Source organism: Rhineura floridana, chromosome 5 (assembly GCF_030035675.1).
Source record: "Rhineura floridana isolate rRhiFlo1 chromosome 5, rRhiFlo1.hap2, whole genome shotgun sequence".
NCBI classification, from domain to species: domain Eukaryota; kingdom Metazoa; phylum Chordata; class Lepidosauria; order Squamata; family Rhineuridae; genus Rhineura; species Rhineura floridana.
Genome location: NC_084484.1, coordinates 120,614,850 through 120,632,991, shown reverse-complemented (window position 1 = coordinate 120,632,991; position 18,142 = coordinate 120,614,850).

Sequence of the window (18,142 nt, the reverse complement as noted above, 5' to 3'; positions counted from 1 at the left end):
AACCTCTGAGGAGCCATTCATTGGGATCTCAGTGTTTGCACTTTAAGTGCCATAATAGTAACTGTATATCTAAGCACACACGCACACACACTGATAAAAACAATTACCCAATTTTTGAATTGCAATTGTTGAATTACTTCCAGGATTCATGAAGTAAAAATGTGCTCCTCTGGTTGAGGCATGCAGAAGTTCTCAAGTTGAATCCCCATCATCTCCTTACCTCTCCAGATCACTAGCCCATTCTCTGAAATTGCTGAGCTCCCTACAGTAGAGAAGCATGGGCAAGGCACATCACATGGAAGTATTGGGATGTCTGGGTACTGATCACCTGTGCTGTAGGCTGGTTAACACACTAAAATAACTATGCACAGATGTGAACAGCTACAACAGTCAGAAAGAACTCAAGGAAAAGTAGGTCAATATGATTGTGACTATGATGGATTTCCCCACCTTCTCCATGTGATGTGTATGTCCCAGAATTTCATTAGTCATGCATTAGAATCATCCAAGCTTGAAGTTACAGATTACTGTAGCCAGGTTATTCCTGTCCAGATAGGGTTGCAGCTGGGCTACCAGCCTAAGCTGATAAAAGGCACTCTGTGCCGCTGAGGTCACCAGTGCGTCAAGTGACAACAATGGATCCCGGAGAATCCCCATACTATGAACCCACTCCTTCAGAGGGAGTGTGACCCCATCTAGAGCAGATCACGCAACACTCAGCCAGTCAGAGAAACCACCCACCAACAGCACCTCGTCTGGATTAAGCTTCAGTGTATCAGCCCTCACCCAGTCCAAGCATTATTGCAACCAACCACTGATTCAGCACATCCACTGCCTCACTTGCAGAAGAAAAGCAGAAGAAGAGCTGCATATCACTGGCATAGTGATGACAACACACTCCAAAACTCCATATGACCCTACTTAGTAGTTTCATGTAGATGTTAAACAGCATAGGGGACAGAACTGACCTTGGCTGGACCCCATGCTGGAGAACCCACTTAGCTGAGCAGTGCTCCCAAAAAAGCACCTTCTGGAGACAGCCATCCAAACAGGAACACAATCACCACAATGCAGTGTCCCCAACACCCATCTCAGAAAGCTCCTTCAGAAAGATACCATGGTTGATAGCATCAATACTACTGAAAGATCCAAGAAGGTCAACAGAGTCACATTCCCCTGTCTTTCTCCTGATGCAGGTCATCATACTGGGTGACCAAAGCAGTTTCCATACTAAAACCTGGCCTGAAACTCAGTTGAAATGGATCTAGAAAATCTGTATCTTCCAAGACTACCTGGATCTGCTTGACAACCACATCTCAAGAACCCTACTCAGAAAGGGGACATTTGCAATTAGTCTAAAATTATTAGTATCTTCAGGGTCCAGGGAAGGCTTCTTCAGGAGTGGTATTACTACAACCTCCTTCAGGCAGCCTGGGACCACTCCTTCTTTTAAAGAAGCATTAATTATCTCCCTGGGCCATCCAGCTATCCCCTTCCTGCCAGATTTTATCAACCATGAACATCAGGGCTCCAAGGCAGAAGTAGTTACATGAAACCAAACAAGCAACTGAAACTCATCCAATGACATCCAACAAGAAAGCACTCTAGACACCTCACCTGGACAATCAAATCTCGGCAGATGAAAACAATTTCATTACTGGCTGGAGCACTGGTAACCTCCATGTTGGACTACTGTAATGTGCTCTATGTGGGGCTACCATTGAGGTTGATCCGGAAGCTGCAGCTGATGCAAAATGTGGTGGCACAATGCACACTGAGGCAGGGTATGGCCAACATGTCACCCTGCTGCTGAAAGAATTGCAGTGGCTGCCCATTTGTTACCAGGCTAAGTTCAAGGTTCTGGTTTTGGTGTACAAAGCCCTATACAGCTTGGGACCAGGATTCCTGAGAGATAATCTTTCCGCTTATATACCCAGTCGATCACTATGCTCTGTAGGTGAGGGCCTTCTGCAGATACCTTCTTATCAGGAGGTCTGTTCCACACAACATAGGAAGCAGACCTTTAGCATAATGGCACCTACCCTTTGGGATTCCCTCCCCTTAAATATTAGACAGGTGCCATCTCTGTTATCTTTTCGATGCCTACTAAAGACCTTCCTCTTTCGACAAGCCTTTTAAGGAGAGACCTTATCCCAGTCTGTGTCTGTGTTGGAATTGCTTTTAAAGATGTTTTTAAAGCTTTTTTAAAAAGATGTTTTTAAGGATGTTTTGTTTTAATATGTTTTTCAAGATGTTCTGTTTTAATTTAATGTCTGTTTTCATGTTTTATAGTGTTTTTAGTGTTGTTGTTTGCTGCCCTGGGCTCCTACTGGGAGGAGGGCAGGATATAAATTTAAATCATCATCATCATCTCCCTTCTCATTTCATTGCTGTTACCTCCAGGCTATACCATGGAGCTCTCTGAGCTCTGCCAGTTGGGAGAGGATGCTTAGATGCAATAGTGTCAACCGCCTGGGTCATCTCTGTATTCCATGGATCAATCAGGGCTTCAACAGAAGAGTTGACCATGTCACCCAGAATACTCCCCACAGTCCTCTGAAAACCAATAGGACCCATTAGTCTCTGGGGGCAGACCAACTTAATAGGTCCCCCGCCTCTGCAGAGGGACAAAGCCACTGTGTTCATTGAATCTTGGTTTCCCTGCTTGGTTTCTCTTAGCTCTTTCTATGGAAATAAGTGCTTTATATCTACTTGACACTGGAGAACTGGAGGAGACATAACAATTTTCATAATACACAATAATTTTCTTTGTTTTACTTTTAAAATATGTTTTTAGATGTTTTATTGCTTGTGCATTTGTCACTTTGGGCCCCTTTGGGAGGAAGGGAGGGATATAAATTTAATGAACGTATAAGTAAATAAATATAATGTGGATGTTTTCTTCTGTTTTATTGCTTTCTGCCTGCTCCTCATAAACTGGAACAACCAAAGAGAATCAAGGTTCCTTAAAGTTCAGCAACTTATAGCTCAATTTGCAACAAAAAAATTTAAAAGTAATTTCAGTTTGCTATTATTGTCTGAATAAACTGCAATTTCAATATACCCAGCATGATACTTTTATGGGCAAACCAAGTTATATATAATACATTTTATGTTCCTAAAGTAAAAAAGTGATTTTCAATCTGTAAAGGGTGTTAAAAAATAAGTATTGTATATTTTCATTTCTTCCCCAAAATTCTGTTTGTTTAAAAAAAAAACCTTGAGGAATTTTTTTTTCTCCCAATGGCTTGAAAATTGCCAGAAATTTTACATCTATAGCCAATGAAGAGGACAAGAAGGGAGCAGAGCCAATTTTAGTGGCTGGCTGCATGCAGCAACATCAGGATATTCCAGTGGGAATGCAAATACAGTAAATAGAACATGAAGGACCCACTTTCTATGAGTCCTCAACCTTCTCTTTCTTTCAATTCCTTTCTTCTTTTTAGCTGAATGTCTTCTTGGTCTTATTATTTTAGACACCTTTTTTCCCCTGGGGCTTTGATTTTTTATTCCTTTCCCCCCTTCCTGCCAATAACCATTAGCCCACCCAGCTTGTAGGTGGGTGGAGGTTGTCCTCTAACTCAGAACTTGCACTTCTGTTACACTTTCTGCATGCAAGTTTTCTTCAGTTGTTCCCCCAATTCATGCGATTTCTACTGCATGAAGGAGAGAGCAGGAATGAGGCTGCTGGAACCACCCCCTCTGCTGTGTCCCCATCTTCATCACCTTCCACATGTTGGGAAAGGAACTTCTGCAGTGAGGAGCCTGCTATAATATAGGTTCCCCACACATGTTAGAGCCCTGATCTCCCAGGATTCTAAATTACAGGGGGAGCTGACTAAGCGAGGCTCGTCGATTAGGGCAAATGGGACACTACTCCACCAACCTCAGTCTGCCCTCAGCCAGCCCTCATCTGTCTGCCTTCTCACGTACAACCAGTCTAGCAGGTGGCACTACCTGTCAGTTTCCCCCTCATTAGTCTCAGTTTTGTCCTTGTAGACCACATCAGAGAGGAGGATGGGGACACAACTAGAATTATTTGACTCTCCCTGTTATTGCCTTAGACTCTGCTGGCCTCGCTGATTTATGCCCCATCCGTCCCAATGAGCACAAGCCACCACTGGAGCCTACTCAAATAGGGACTCCCCTGTTGTTTCAAGAAGTCCTCTTCCCCTGATGAATAGGCCTAAAATATAAGGTCTGGAAGAAGCTAGTTTTCTACAAAGCTGCATTGATTTTCTTTTAATATGCTGCAAGTATATATTGTTGTGAGTTTTGGGGTTGGAATGGATGATCCCCGTGAGTCCCTTTCCAGCTTCTGATTTGGAATCCTGTGCCTTGGGGTGAGGGGCTGGCTCTGCTGTCCAGAAGAGTTTCTTTTCTTAAGCTAATAGAGTGGCCAGTTTGCTACTGGGTGTTTCAGGTGCCCAGCAACCGGTGAATGGGCCAGGAAGACCCTTTTGTCTTTGAAACTCTTCAGGAGAGCCTCCTCCTCCTCCTGGCGACTGGGGGAGGTTTCTGTTTTTAGTGTGTGGAGAGTGTGCAGAGAATTGCTGGGAACTGAAGGCGGGCAGAGAGACTGTCTTTCTGCACCATGGCTTTAGGATGCCTCCTGTAACACTGATGGAAAGGCTGGATATTGGACTACTGATGCCTTGAAGCCCTCCATCCTAAGCTCAGGTTGGAAGTGTGTAAATAAACAAACCATATTTCATAAAGACACCACAGTCTCTGCTGACCTTCTTCCCAAAGGAAACCAAACGCTGGACAAGTGCAGGGACCCCTGGAATCTCACCACTCGGAGATTGGGGAGGCGCACAACAATATGGTCATTACAATTACCTGTAATTATTATTCATTTTTTGCACTTTTTATGGATGTTCATATGATATATTGCCAGCCACTTTGAGCACAATGTTTTGGAAAACCTGTATAAAAATCAACAGATGAACAAATAATAGAATGAATATGTGGAAAGTGTTGAAGCTGCCAGTGGGGCTGGAGCAGAAAGAGAGGGGCTAATGGGCTGATTCCTGCTTAGTGGAAGAGCATCTGCCTTGCATGCAGAAAGTCCCAAGTCCTCTCCAGAAAGTCCCTGACCTCTCCAGATAAGGCTGGGACAGCCTCCTGTCTGAAACCTTGGAGAGCCACTACCAGTCAGTGTAGATGTTACTGAGCTAGATGGACCAATGGTCTGATTCAGTATAAGTCATCTTCCTATATTCCCTCATTCCATGAGGCTTGAATACCTGAAGAACCAGTAGGGTATAATGTTCAGATCTGTGGCTTCCTTTATGGGATCAATCCATCTCTTGTTTGGTCTTCCTCTTTTTCTACTCCCTTCTGTTTTCCCCAGCATTATTGTCTTTTCTAGTGAATCATGTCTTCTCATGATGTGTTCAAAGTATGATAAGTTTAGTTTCATCATTTTAGCTTCTCGTGATAGTTCTGGTTTAATTTGTTCTAACACCCAAATTATTTGTCTTTTTCACGGTCCATGGTACGCGCAAAGCTCTCCTCCAACACAACATTTCAAATGAGCTGATTTTTCTCTTATCCACTTTTTTCACTGTCCAACTTTCACATCCATACATAGAGATCAGGAATACCATGAACTGAATGATCCTGACTTTAGTGTTCAGTGATACATTTTTGCATTTGAGGACCTTTTCTAGTTCTCTCATAGTTGCCCTCCCCAGTCCTAGGTTTCTTCTGATTTCCTGACTATTGTCTCCATTTTGGTTAATGACTGTGCCAAGCACACAAACAAAAAAAGAGAGAGGAGAGAGAGAAAGGGAAAAATCATGGCCTTATTTGGAAATGCAGTATTAAGTTAAAGGGGCATCTTAAAGAGAGTTGTATAGATTTTCCCCCTGTCTTGTAGAGGGCACATCTGAACCTTGCAATTATTTTGTTTGAGACTGTAGATATCTCGTGCTTCTAACAAGGATGAACATATGGATTTTTCTTGTCTGTAGACATTCCATTGTTACTCCTTGCCAATGCAGCAGTCTCAGAAAGTTTTTAGGAACCTATTTGTCACCACACTAGGTGACAACAGCCCAAAACTATTTGTCACAGCTTGACAAATAATATCTACCATTGGAGATGTGGAGGTTGTATCTCATTTATAAATGTAAGAACTATAAGATGACAGAGTTGAAATTTCCCACCAAAAGAGCAAGGAGCTTGCTGTACAATTTATTTTATGCTGCACTATGCAAATCCTATAAAGTAAATGTGGGTAATTACAAGTAGTGTGTTTTAAGATTTATTTTATATGTGCTGTGTGCCAGTTTTGTTATCAACTGTGTACAGAAATCTGCCAAGAGATGTGTGAGTTTCTTTCAGCTCTTTGATTTTTGGTTGAAAGTTGTGTGTGTGTGATTGTACACACACACAGAGAGAGATATTTTCAAACTAATAATATAAACTCCCATAATGCAACTTCCATTACCTTCTGTCCTGAAAAATACTCCTTACTACTTAGAAATAAGATTACCCTCGCTATGTCAGGTGTGAAGAATGTGGCTCAGCTACAATGCCTAACATCCCTGGCCACAAGCCATGCTTGCTAGGACTTACGGGAATTGTAGTTCAGCAATTTCCTTAGGGCCAGATGTTTTCCCATCTGCCTTATGTATACAGGATATTTGAATGTACAAGTGTTTGTCTGTCTGTCTGTCTGTCTGTTTGTTGTTGTGGAACAGGGGGAAGAAGCATGAAAATTTTGTGCACTTGATGGTCCATGGCCCACCCACCCTGTTTTTACTGTCCCAGTCAGGCAACAAAGTGAATGTTTTTTGACCTCATAGCATGTTGGGCTGCAAGTTGTACAAGACCTGTCTAAAGCAAAATACTTATTTCTACAAAAGAAAGGGAAGTGCAATGATACAGGGCACATTCAATGGCGTTCCCGCCAAGGCAGGGGTGTGTTTGCCGCCACCCCGCCTTGCTAGAAGGCTCGTGAACATTCCCGAAGTGTTCAGAATTGTGCCACATGGGCCCCTTGGGCCAGTCCGAGTAAGGAAGGAGCAGGGCATATAAGCCAGCTCCTCCCTTGAATCTTGCCTCTTTTTGCCTTGTGGCACCCACCCACACCTCCCTGGTCAGTATGGGCTTTGCTAGTCACCAGTTGGGGCTGAGTAGGATTTTTTTTGGGGGGGATGCTGATTTCAGCATCCCTTTGGTTTTGCCTACTCCATACTGCTGGGATTTGATTCAATTGGCTATAAAGGGTGGATTTGGGTTGTTTCGCTTCGGCTGGCATGGAATTCGGGCAGGTGAGGAAGGTGGGGTACAAAGTAGGTGACTGAGGCATTGTATTAAAGGGCACTCACTAGGGAACTGCCAGTCAGGCATGGCTGGTGGGGATCTTGGGGGTGTCCTTGTGCAACCAACTTGTGCATCCGGGTGAACACCTGTATGGCAGGGCCGGGTTGCGGAGGTTAGAAACATGTGATTGACTCCGCTGGAAAGGAGAGATAAATTTACCCACATACTTTGCTAGGGAGTCATGGTCTGAAGAGACTGACATGCCCAGTAAACAGGAGGGATAAATCCCTCTCAAATAGGTATCCTCACCTGCCCGAAGTAGCTTTAATTTGGTAATTGGCAGAAATTGGATTTAATATATAATTGTTATATTTTAAATAAATATAACATTATCCCATAACTGTGTCACTAGTCTTCTTTGGTGTGGTGGCAATGAGCTTATTACATAGCTTTGAAGCAACAAAAAGTCAGCAATCCTCACATTATTCTAGCCTCGTTCACATTTCAACATATGTGAAGATTTTAGCTGTGAATTCCAAACCATGTTGAAATAGCCCATGGACAGGGTGAAGAGGCCACATACATCATATCCTTGCCTTAATGTTCCTGCATGCACTAGCCCTACCTGCACCCTCTGCACCTTACATATTGAGCAGGAAGGTCTAAAGTGGGGCTTCTCATCATATTTGCCTGTAATCAGGGATCTTTTGTAAGTGGGGTTTCCAGTTTTGGAGAAGCTTCTAAGTGTGCCCAGGCAAACACACCAATAAACCCTCTGCTCAACACAAGAAAGATGGAGGTGGAGTGCTCAGGGTCAGTGCATGTGGGGATGTGTGGTCCAGTGTGTGTTCATCCCAGTATTCCTTTCATGCCTAATATTCACATTTTGGAATAATCCCTGGAAAAGGCTGCTGTAATCTCTCTCTCTCTCTCTCTCTCTCTCTCCCTGTGTGTGTGTGTGTGTGTGTGTGTATGGTGGATGATATGCAACAAGGTTCCACCTATGAAATGAAGGTCCCAACCCAAAAAGTGCCTTAAAACAACACAAAACCAAAGCCTTGAATGGGTCTGGAAACTAAGCTGCAGACAGTGTCATTGTTGATTTGAGTATGAGTGAGTTTTAAAAGCAACAAACAGAACTTCATCCAAGCTTGCTCTGGATCCCTATAACGATTCCGTTAATCACTTTAAAATGTTCAGGTGTCCACTGTTTCTTTGCAAAGGACAAAGACAGGGAAAAAACCAGAACAGGTGGACACCACACAACTTTTCTCCCAGCAGAGAAGCAACCGGGATTTTCAGCAATACTGCATGCGAGAAGGATCTTGGAACTGTTGTTGATCACAAACTGCATATGAGCCAACAATGTGATGTAGCTGTAAAAAAGGCAAATGCTATTTTAGGCTGCACTAAAAGTAGTACCCCTCTATTTGATACTGGTTAGGTCTCATCTTGAGTACTGCATCCAGTTCTGGACACTGCACTTTAAGAAGGATGCAGACAAACTGGAGTAGGTTCAGAGGAAGGCAATTAGGATGATCAGCGGACTGGAAACAAAGCCCTATGAGGAGACACTGAAACAAATGGGCATGTTTGCCCTTAAGAAGAGAAGACTAAGGGGAGATATGATAGCACTCTTCAAGTACTTGAAAGGTTGCCACACACAAGAGGGCAAGGATCTCTTCTCGATCGTCCCAGAGTGCAGGACAGAATAATGCACTCAAGTTATAGGAAGCCAGATTTCAGCTGAACATCAGGAAAAAACATCTTAAATGTTAGAGTGGTATGACAATAGAACCAATTACTTAGGGAGGTGGTGGCCTCCCCAACACTGGAGGCATTCAAGAGGCAGCTCGACAGCCACCTGTCAGGTCAGAGCTTGGAAAAGTTACTTTTTTGAACTACAAGTCCCATCAGCCCAATTCAGTGGTCATGCTGGCTGGGGCTGATGGGAGTTGTAGTTCAAAAAAGTAATTTTTCCAAGCTCTGTGTCAGGTATGCTTTAAGTTGGATTCCTGCACTGAGCAGGGGATTGGACTTGATGGCCTTATAGGCTCCTTCCAATTCTACTGTTCTATGATTCTATAAACTGTGACAGCAGATGCCGCTTCTGAACCAAAGTAAGACATTTTTCAGCTTAGTTAGCTGCTATTTTTAAAACAGGAATGCTTAGGTGCCTACAATATCTTCGCAAGGGAGGAGGATGGAGATAAAATCAGAACAACTTGGCTACGCCCTCCTGGCTACTTCTCATTGGCCCCACCAGGCTAGTAGGCACCAGCTACCACTGATTATAGAGATGCCAACAGATCCATTAACATTAACTAACAGGGTGAACTTCTGGATATAAACTCTGGATTTATTTATTTATTTATTTTGTTTCATTTTTAAACCGCCCATAGCGAATAGCTCTCTGGGCGGTGTACAAAAAGATTAAAATACAAAATATCACAATAATAAACAGCAAACAAAAAATATTTAAAATTATAACATTAAACGCTTAAAATGCCTGGGAGCATAGCCAGGTCTTAAACTGGCACCGAAAAGATAGAAGCGTTGGCGCCAGGCGTACTTCTTCGGGGAGGCTGTTCCACAGTTTGGGGGCCACTACAGAAAAGGCCCTAGATCGAGTAACTATCCTCCAGATAGATTGGCACCACATGGTTGATCCTGGAGGACAGTACTATCATAGCTTAGCTTCTGCAATGAACATTCCATCCTGAAAGCTCTGTAAGTGCCATCTTGACAATAGCATCACTACATTGGTATGTTAGCAGCTGATAAAGATGGAAGCAAAAACTTTTTGCTAGAAAAATAAAAACCTCTGTTTTGTTTATCACAAATATAGTCAAAGTCAAAGTTTATTACTGTACAATCATAGATCCACATATATACAAAAGAATAATTTAAAATCACAAGGAATCTAAAGTAATTTCCACAATAGGGCCAGGGGATACTACTTGGGTTTTTCGAATAGATTGGGCTACATAAAGGAATTTTGCTACTTGTACAGACTTGGCTTTATCATTTTCGGACAAAAGATATTGTAATAGCCACTCTGTGGTACTACCAGGATATCTTGATGTTAATGGGAGAATGAATTTTTCCCTTATTTCTTTGTATAGCTCACAGACAAAAAACACATGTTCGACAGATTCTACCATTTGTGACTTGCAAATACATATCCGATTAGCCTTTGGTATACCTTGGAAGCAACCTGTTAAAAGCGCAGAAGGTAAACAGTTGAATCTCGCTCTGGAAAATAAAAACCTATAGTGAGGGAAAGTTAAATCTTCCAAGTATGACGCATATAATGGAAAATGAAAACTTAAGCTGAAGTAGGAAGGAGAACAGGATGTACACGCCTTAGATAGTAGGTATTGGCGATCTATATCCTCTACCCGTTGTCTAATAGTACGTTTAGCCTGCTCAGGTTCCCATAGAGCCAAAAGATCTAAGGATAGGCCTATGTGGTTTAGTTTTTCATTGAACATCTTAATCCAAGAGCTCTCAAAAGGATCCTTCCATATTAAATGAAGGTATCCCAATGAGGGGCCGGAATAGGCCAATCTAATCCAGAAACTAAAAGCCAATAGCCATGCTGAGCATTCTATTGAACCAATTCCCACCTCAAGACAGAGTCCAGCATACGACACACATCTTGGGAGACCAAAAATTTCCCGTAGAAAACTGGTTAACACAGATTCTATTTTACCATTAAAATTATCACAAATATATATATCCAGTCCTCTGAACAAACAGCCTTATTCTGAATCAGACTATTGGTCTATCTAGCTTGATGATGTCTGCCTTGTGCAAGCAAAGCAAGTGTTCTACCATCACTGTCTGTCAACAGTTAACACTTGGATAGGAGGCTGTATGCACTACTCAGGGCACAATTAAAACCACTATAAAATACAATACATTTTAAAAAATTAAAAAATAAAAGCAGACAAGTGCAGCAGATGAAAACAACATCAGATTAATATCTATCTGCTAAAACAAATATGTCTCTAAAGAGGAATGTTCTTATCCACACCTGGAATGGAGACTTAACACTTTAGCATTTGGCTAGAGGTTATATTAAGTAATATATAACAAAGAAAAACCTGCACCAGTCAAACCAAACAAGTGTGGGCATCTATAATCTGTACAGACAGGCAGGAGTCTCCTACCTGCCTCTGAGAGCCAGACCACCCCAGATGGACACCCTCACCCTCACAAGCATGACACAAGGCACATAGCATTGTCCCCTGAAGGAAAGTCATAGGTGTGTGACCTGACTTGTGCCACCCACCCCCACTGTTCAGTGTTCAGCAGGTGGCACACAACGGTCCCAAGAGCACAAAGCCAAGCTGCCCCACAAGCCAGTAGACAATAGGAGGTTGGTGAGGTACCCTTTACCCTCCATGCCTCAGGGAGCTAACCTTGTTAGACTCGACTTAACTGCTCACACAACATGCCGACAGGCGACAGACAGATTAAACTCAACTCATCAGAAGCCAATTGAGTTAAAAGCAGTGTAGCATACAAAAAAAACAACGTCCCCCAAATCCAAGAACATCCTGAAAATTCCTACTCAGCCCCATATGGCGACTAGCAAAGAGTCTACACGTGGTGATTTCAAAAACTTAGGTACATAGACTGTACACTCGTTAAACGTTACATGTGAATAACTGTACGAGTGTACAGCCCAACTACCTGATGAAACATCTCTCCCGATATGAGCCTACCCATACACTGTGCTCAACATCGAAGGCCCTCCTCCAGGTGCCGACACAGAGAGACGCCCGGAAGGCGACTATAAGAAAGAGGGCCTTCTCGGTGTTGGCCCCCGAACTATGGAACACCCTTCCTGACGAGGTTCACCTGGCGCCTACATCACTATCCTTTCGGTGCCAGGTGAAAACCTTCCTCTTTGCCCAGGCATTTTAATATTTTAATATTTAACATGTTCGTATTCTTGTATTTGTATTTTGTATTTAATGTTTTAACAGACAGTTTTTGATATATCTTTTGTAATTTGATGATTAAGTGGTTTTTATATTATATGTGAAGTGTTTTTATTGATGTACACCGCCCAGAGAGCTTGCTATGGGCGGTATAAAAGTTGAATTAAATAATAATAATAATAATAATAATACTTGTGTACCCGGGTACACAGACTGTACACTCGTTGACTGTAACGTGTGAACAGGGCCAAAATCTACACTGCTCAAAGGGTGGACGCGCAGGATGCTGAAAGAGGCAAAGAGGAGATGCTCAGGGGAGGTGCCTCCTTTTTTATAGGAGGCTTCCTCCCCAGTCTATTGGCTACGTAGGGAATCCCTCACCTCCTCCCTTCAGGGGAGACCTAAAATGGGGTTGGGTAAATTAACCCCCAGCTCAAGGCTGGGAATGACATTTTGCCATATGGTGAAAGGAGGAGGCTGAACAAGCTTCCCTAGGACAAAGAAACCCACAATTTAGGTGCAGCCAGCCTTTCTCTAGTCCCCATCAGCTATGTCTCAATCACTGGCAGGCAATAGAAAAGGTCCTCATTTGGAAATGAAGGCAGAAGTGAAGTAGTGAAAGACATCACTCGTATTGCATTGTGCTCCTGGGAACCTTTCCTGAGTAAAGATGTTTTGGTTTTGGTTTGACTTAAAGAGATAACGTACCTGTATTATTAATGACCTGCTTAAACCAATCCATAAATGATATTGCACCTATAAATTATTTGTCCTTTCTACAAAGGAACTTGTGCCTACTCAGGCAATTTGGCTGCCAGTATTTCCCTCTGCTACAGACACCTAGTGATAACTGCATGAGACAAAGAAATGCAAAAAAAAAAAAAAGGATCTCAGTCGAACGGGTGTGTGTGTGTGTGTCTGAAAGCTCAATGGAGTTATTGAGAGAAATAAATCTCCCATGTAATCATTAGCATTCCAGTGTTCCTGAATACTAATATTCACTGGATGAAGCTTGGAAGAAGCCAACACATTCCGTGAATGAATATTTTGAGAATACTATAAAGTAAATACTGCAGAGATAGAATTAGAATTTGGTAGATGCTGGTTGCATTTTCAACAAAAGCCACACATTTCCTTTGAAGTGACTGGTGATGGAGAGAAATATGGCTCTTTGTTTTAAAGTGCTACTTTTAATATCAAACTACATTAAGTTTTTCTAACCTCTTAACTGCATGTAATATTCAGGCATTATAGAAACGTATCAGAAGTTATAACAATGCACTTACAACTCTTAGTATAGTGTAAATTTGGGAAGGAGGAAGAATTTGTTTGGTGTTTTTTTTGTGGTGGAATGACCTAGTACAATGTCTCCAAACATCCCAGTCCGGTTACACACTTCTCTGGATTATGCAATGCATTTTAGTGTGCAAAAATACACACTAAAATATATCCATTATGTAGAAGATGCATAAAAATACATATTTTACTTGTGAATGTATAGAAAAGTGTATTTTATGTATAAAGTGCATATTTCACATACACAAAATGTGTACAATGAGACAGAATGGGATGCAATGGGATCCAATGGGCCTATGTCTGAGTGCCAGTGAGACCAAATGGGGAATTAATCACTCCACCCTTACTTAGTGTCAGTGTACTAACCTAAGTAGACACTCAATGGTAAAAATTACCATTTGTACCATTGCAGACATTCAGTGGCCCTCTGGGATATAAGAAACCCCATTGCTTGAGTCTGTAGTCCTTCTTCCACTTCAACCATCAATGAAAAGATTTTGAATTTCCTTGTTCATCAGCTTGCTGATCTAGGGGGACTCCACGTTCTGTTCTGAGAAGGACAATCTTAGGAGTTTTACCATGGTTGTAGATCAGCCTTTCCCAACCTTTGAGTCCCCAGATGTTGGTGCACTACAACTCCCATCAGCCCCAGCCAGCATGGCCAATATTCAGGAATGATGGGAAATGTAGTCCAGCAACATTTGGGGACCCAAAAGTTGGGAAAAGCTGTTGTAGGGGATGATTCACTAGAGATGGGGGAGAAATTTGATTCAGTTCACATTTAAAGGCAAACCTACAGATTTCATGCATTCTGAAGCCATATGCAAACTGAAATGCAACTAACCTTTGAAATGTCAGTGAACTTTCATGAGGGCTAAACCATCACAAAGTGATGTGAAAATGTGGAGAACCAAATTTAAGACAGGGAAAAGGAGAAACGAAAAGAAACCAAAAATGACAGGTTGACCCATTGCTACTGAGAAGCCTGTGGGCAGCACAAATTGTCTGCTGAAAAATCTCTCAGCCCTAAACCATTTGTGAATGCAATAGGGAGGGAACCTACACTGGTTGCTTCCCCTTTGCTTTTGTTCGCCTTGAAGCCCAAGCCAATACTTCTGAAACCGCATTGTAGCTCCACTGCCCAAATTGTGCTCCCATCTGCTAGGCTTGACACCCTTCCCAGGTCAACCCCTGAGAGGCTCACCAAGTGAAATGAATTGTTAGTGTCTCAGGTAGGGTTGCCAGGCTCAGGGTCTGAGGCTGATCCTGTATCTTTAGGAGAAGAGAAAGTCAGCCAAGTGCAGGTGTTCTTGCAACTCTGTAATGGGAAAAACCACAAGGTGGAATTCTCCCTTCCCCCTGCACAACTTTTAAAGATACAGAAGACCTCTTGGTTGTCAGGCCCGGCCTCCAAGAGGTCTTCTGTATCTTTAAAAGTTGTGCAGGGGGAAGGAGGAATTCCACCTTGTGGTTTTTCCCATTACAGTGTTGCAAGAACACCTGCACTTGGCTGACTTTCTCTTCTCCTAAAGATACAGGATCAATCTCAGGCCCTGAACCTGGCATCCCTAGTCTCAGGCTGAAGCCAAACCGACTGGTCTCGGGTCCCAGGAATGGGGGATTAGAGCAAGGCACAGGGTGATTGGGACCATTCCTCATGTTGCCATAGCCAGGGGGATTGTTGATTTGTCCCTTTAGGTCACAGTAGCTTGAAATATAGGTTCTTGGATGACATATTATTCAGAGGGGCACACTTCTGTTTCTCCTGCTAAAATACTACTGCAAAATTGCCATCAGCAGGCTTTCCATATCATCTCAGGATGAAACTGAACAATGCTGCGTATAACAAGCTAGGAAGAAAAGAAATCAAAGACCTAGGTGTTCAAACAAAAGCTGTTTCCAAAATTGCTGCAAGATTTTCATGCATTCAAGAATCTTTCTTTTCTGTTCTCTTCACAGACTTGCTGATCAGTGTTTAAATTTTTTTGTTAAATGGCTTAGAACATCAGGTAATATCTGTTATTATAGCCTGAAAATGTAGCAACAATGGGTGACAGACTGGATAGATTTGTAAAATAAATGCAACCTTGTGGCATACTGAAAACTCATGTCATTTGTAAAATAAATACATCAAAATACATTTTACTTACAATAAATTGGAACTTAGAGGTGTTTAACAGCATCATAAAAGTGACTTTTCTTGTCTCAGGATCATGGAACAAGAGTAAACCACACCCAAAGGGCAGCAGTTGTATAATCCACCTCTATAATAAGTGCTACAATTCACACAACTGCAAATGAAACAATTGTAAATGTATGATTGAAACACAAGATACACAGTTATAAATGGCAAATTGCAATATATTAATACAAGAATAACTGTAAGGATACATGCATAAAAGTGTACTGAATGCAAGGACTGTACTGCATACAGAAATTGATATTGAAATGACAGCAAAACATTGCAAGGATTATACTGCATACAAAAGGTTGATGTTGAAATGGTAGCAAAATATTGACAGGTATCCAGTTAAATCCCTGTGTTGTCCCTCTTCTCGGCCTCTTGAACACAGTGTAGCCTGCACATGTATAATTTTTATTTATTTATTTTTATTCTTATACAGTAGGACCCCACTTATATGGCGAGTTACGTTCCAGACCCCAGCCTAAAAGTGAAACCCACCGAAAAGTGGATTGCGGCCTATTGCCGAAATAAAACACAGACACCATTGCTTGGGTAAATGATGGGCCACTTTATTTAAACAGAATCAATTGAATAATGAACCTGCAGAAGGGAGATTAAGGGCGGGGCGTTCTGGAGATCCAGGCAAAGCCTGTTAGCAGCTATCGGGCGATCATGCCCTGCCTGAGCCTGGGGGCTGCCCTGTGCCAGCCCCCCCAGCTCCAGCCACACCCTGAAGATGTGTAGGGGGTCCAACCCGCATCACCGCCCCTCGGAGCCCTGAAACTCTGAGCGGATGAGGCACGTTGGCCCCAAAGGCGGCCCGTACCCTGTCCCCGGGCCGTGTAGCCCTGAGCTGCAGGCCTCCGGACCGCCTGTCACCCCCAAAGGTGCCTAAAGGTGTCACCTAGCTGCCCTTTCCCTTTAACCTTTCCCCGCACTTCTTCGCTTGCATCCAAAAGTGACCGTTAACAATACAAACTAAACAGCCCAATCAGCCTATTGACCCCCAGGGGCACCCGTGCTAACCCTTGACCCCTCCCCCCAACCACAGTGTGGAGTAGGCAAAAGAAACCTGCCAGCAAAGCGAGGCAGGCAGGCCAAAAATTCCTAGTCGGCCCCGTAGCGACCAAATGGATCACACTGCAGCAGAGGGAGGGTCGGGCGGGTGCCGCCGAAATTCAAACTGGATGGCGGGAAGCAGGCGGGGCGGCCTTAAATAGCCTTCAGCCGCCCCGCCTCCCTGCCGCGTCACACGACGGCGCGCCAGCGCGCCGTGTGTGCACGCATCCCATCCAAGATGGCGGCCGGGACATCGACAGCGGCCGCAAGCTCGTCCCTCTGCCCGGTAGGTCCCAGGCGCGGAACGGGATTGCGGCCTATTGCCGAAATAAAACACAGACACCATTGCTTGGGTAAATGATGGGCCACTTTATTTAAACAGAATCAATTGAATAATGAACCTGCAGAAGGGAGATTAAGGGCGGGGCGTTCTGGAGATCCAGGCAAAGCCTGTTAGCAGCTATCGGGCGATCATGCCCTGCCTGAGCCTGGGGGCTGCCCTGTGCCAGCCCCCCCAGCTCCAGCCACACCCTGAAGATGTGTAGGGGGTCCAACCCGCATCACCGCCCCTCGGAGCCCTGAAACTCTGAGCGGATGAGGCACGTTGGCCCCAAAGGCGGCCCGTACCCTGTCCCCGGGCCGTGTAGCCCTGAGCTGCAGGCCTCCGGACCGCCTGTCACCCCCAAAGGTGCCTAAAGGTGTCACCTAGCTGCCCTTTCCCTTTAACCTTTCCCCGCACTTCTTCGCCACAGAAGGGGGACAAGCCTCTGCTTAGTCCCCCTTTACCCCACACCCGATAAGAATCTGGTGTAAACCCTTCTGCAGGTCCCTTAGAAAGATGTCGTTGCCCTTGTCCGTCAAATGGACGCCGTCAGGCCGAAACAGCTCAAGCTTGTTGTGGCCCACCTCTGGGTGGTGGATGACAGAACCTCCTAAGTCCCTAAGGGCCCTCTGAATTTGCCTGTTCACCTTTTTCCGTGCCCTGTCCATCCCTCGTGGGTCACCAGCACAATTCCACCTCCTGCGCGGCAGGATGTCTGACCACACTAAGTGCACCCCCGGCCAGCGACGTGCAATGGCCCGGAGGTCACCGCATGCCTGTTCAATTAGGGCCTTGCCCTTTAACAGACCCAAGTCGTTGCCCCCGAGGTGGATCACCAGCACCTGGGGCGCTGCCACTTCCACAGCCGGTTGAAACAAGGCTGGCAGGAGCCCATCCCAACGCATCCCCCGACGTCCCAGCCACCGCACTGCGGCCCATTGACTGAGCCCCAGCTGCGTGCCGAAGCGAGACTTCGCCGCCCTGCGGCCTGCCCAGAACATCATACTGTGGCCACATAGGAGGATGCGTGGCAGCTCCGATCTTGTCCGGCGA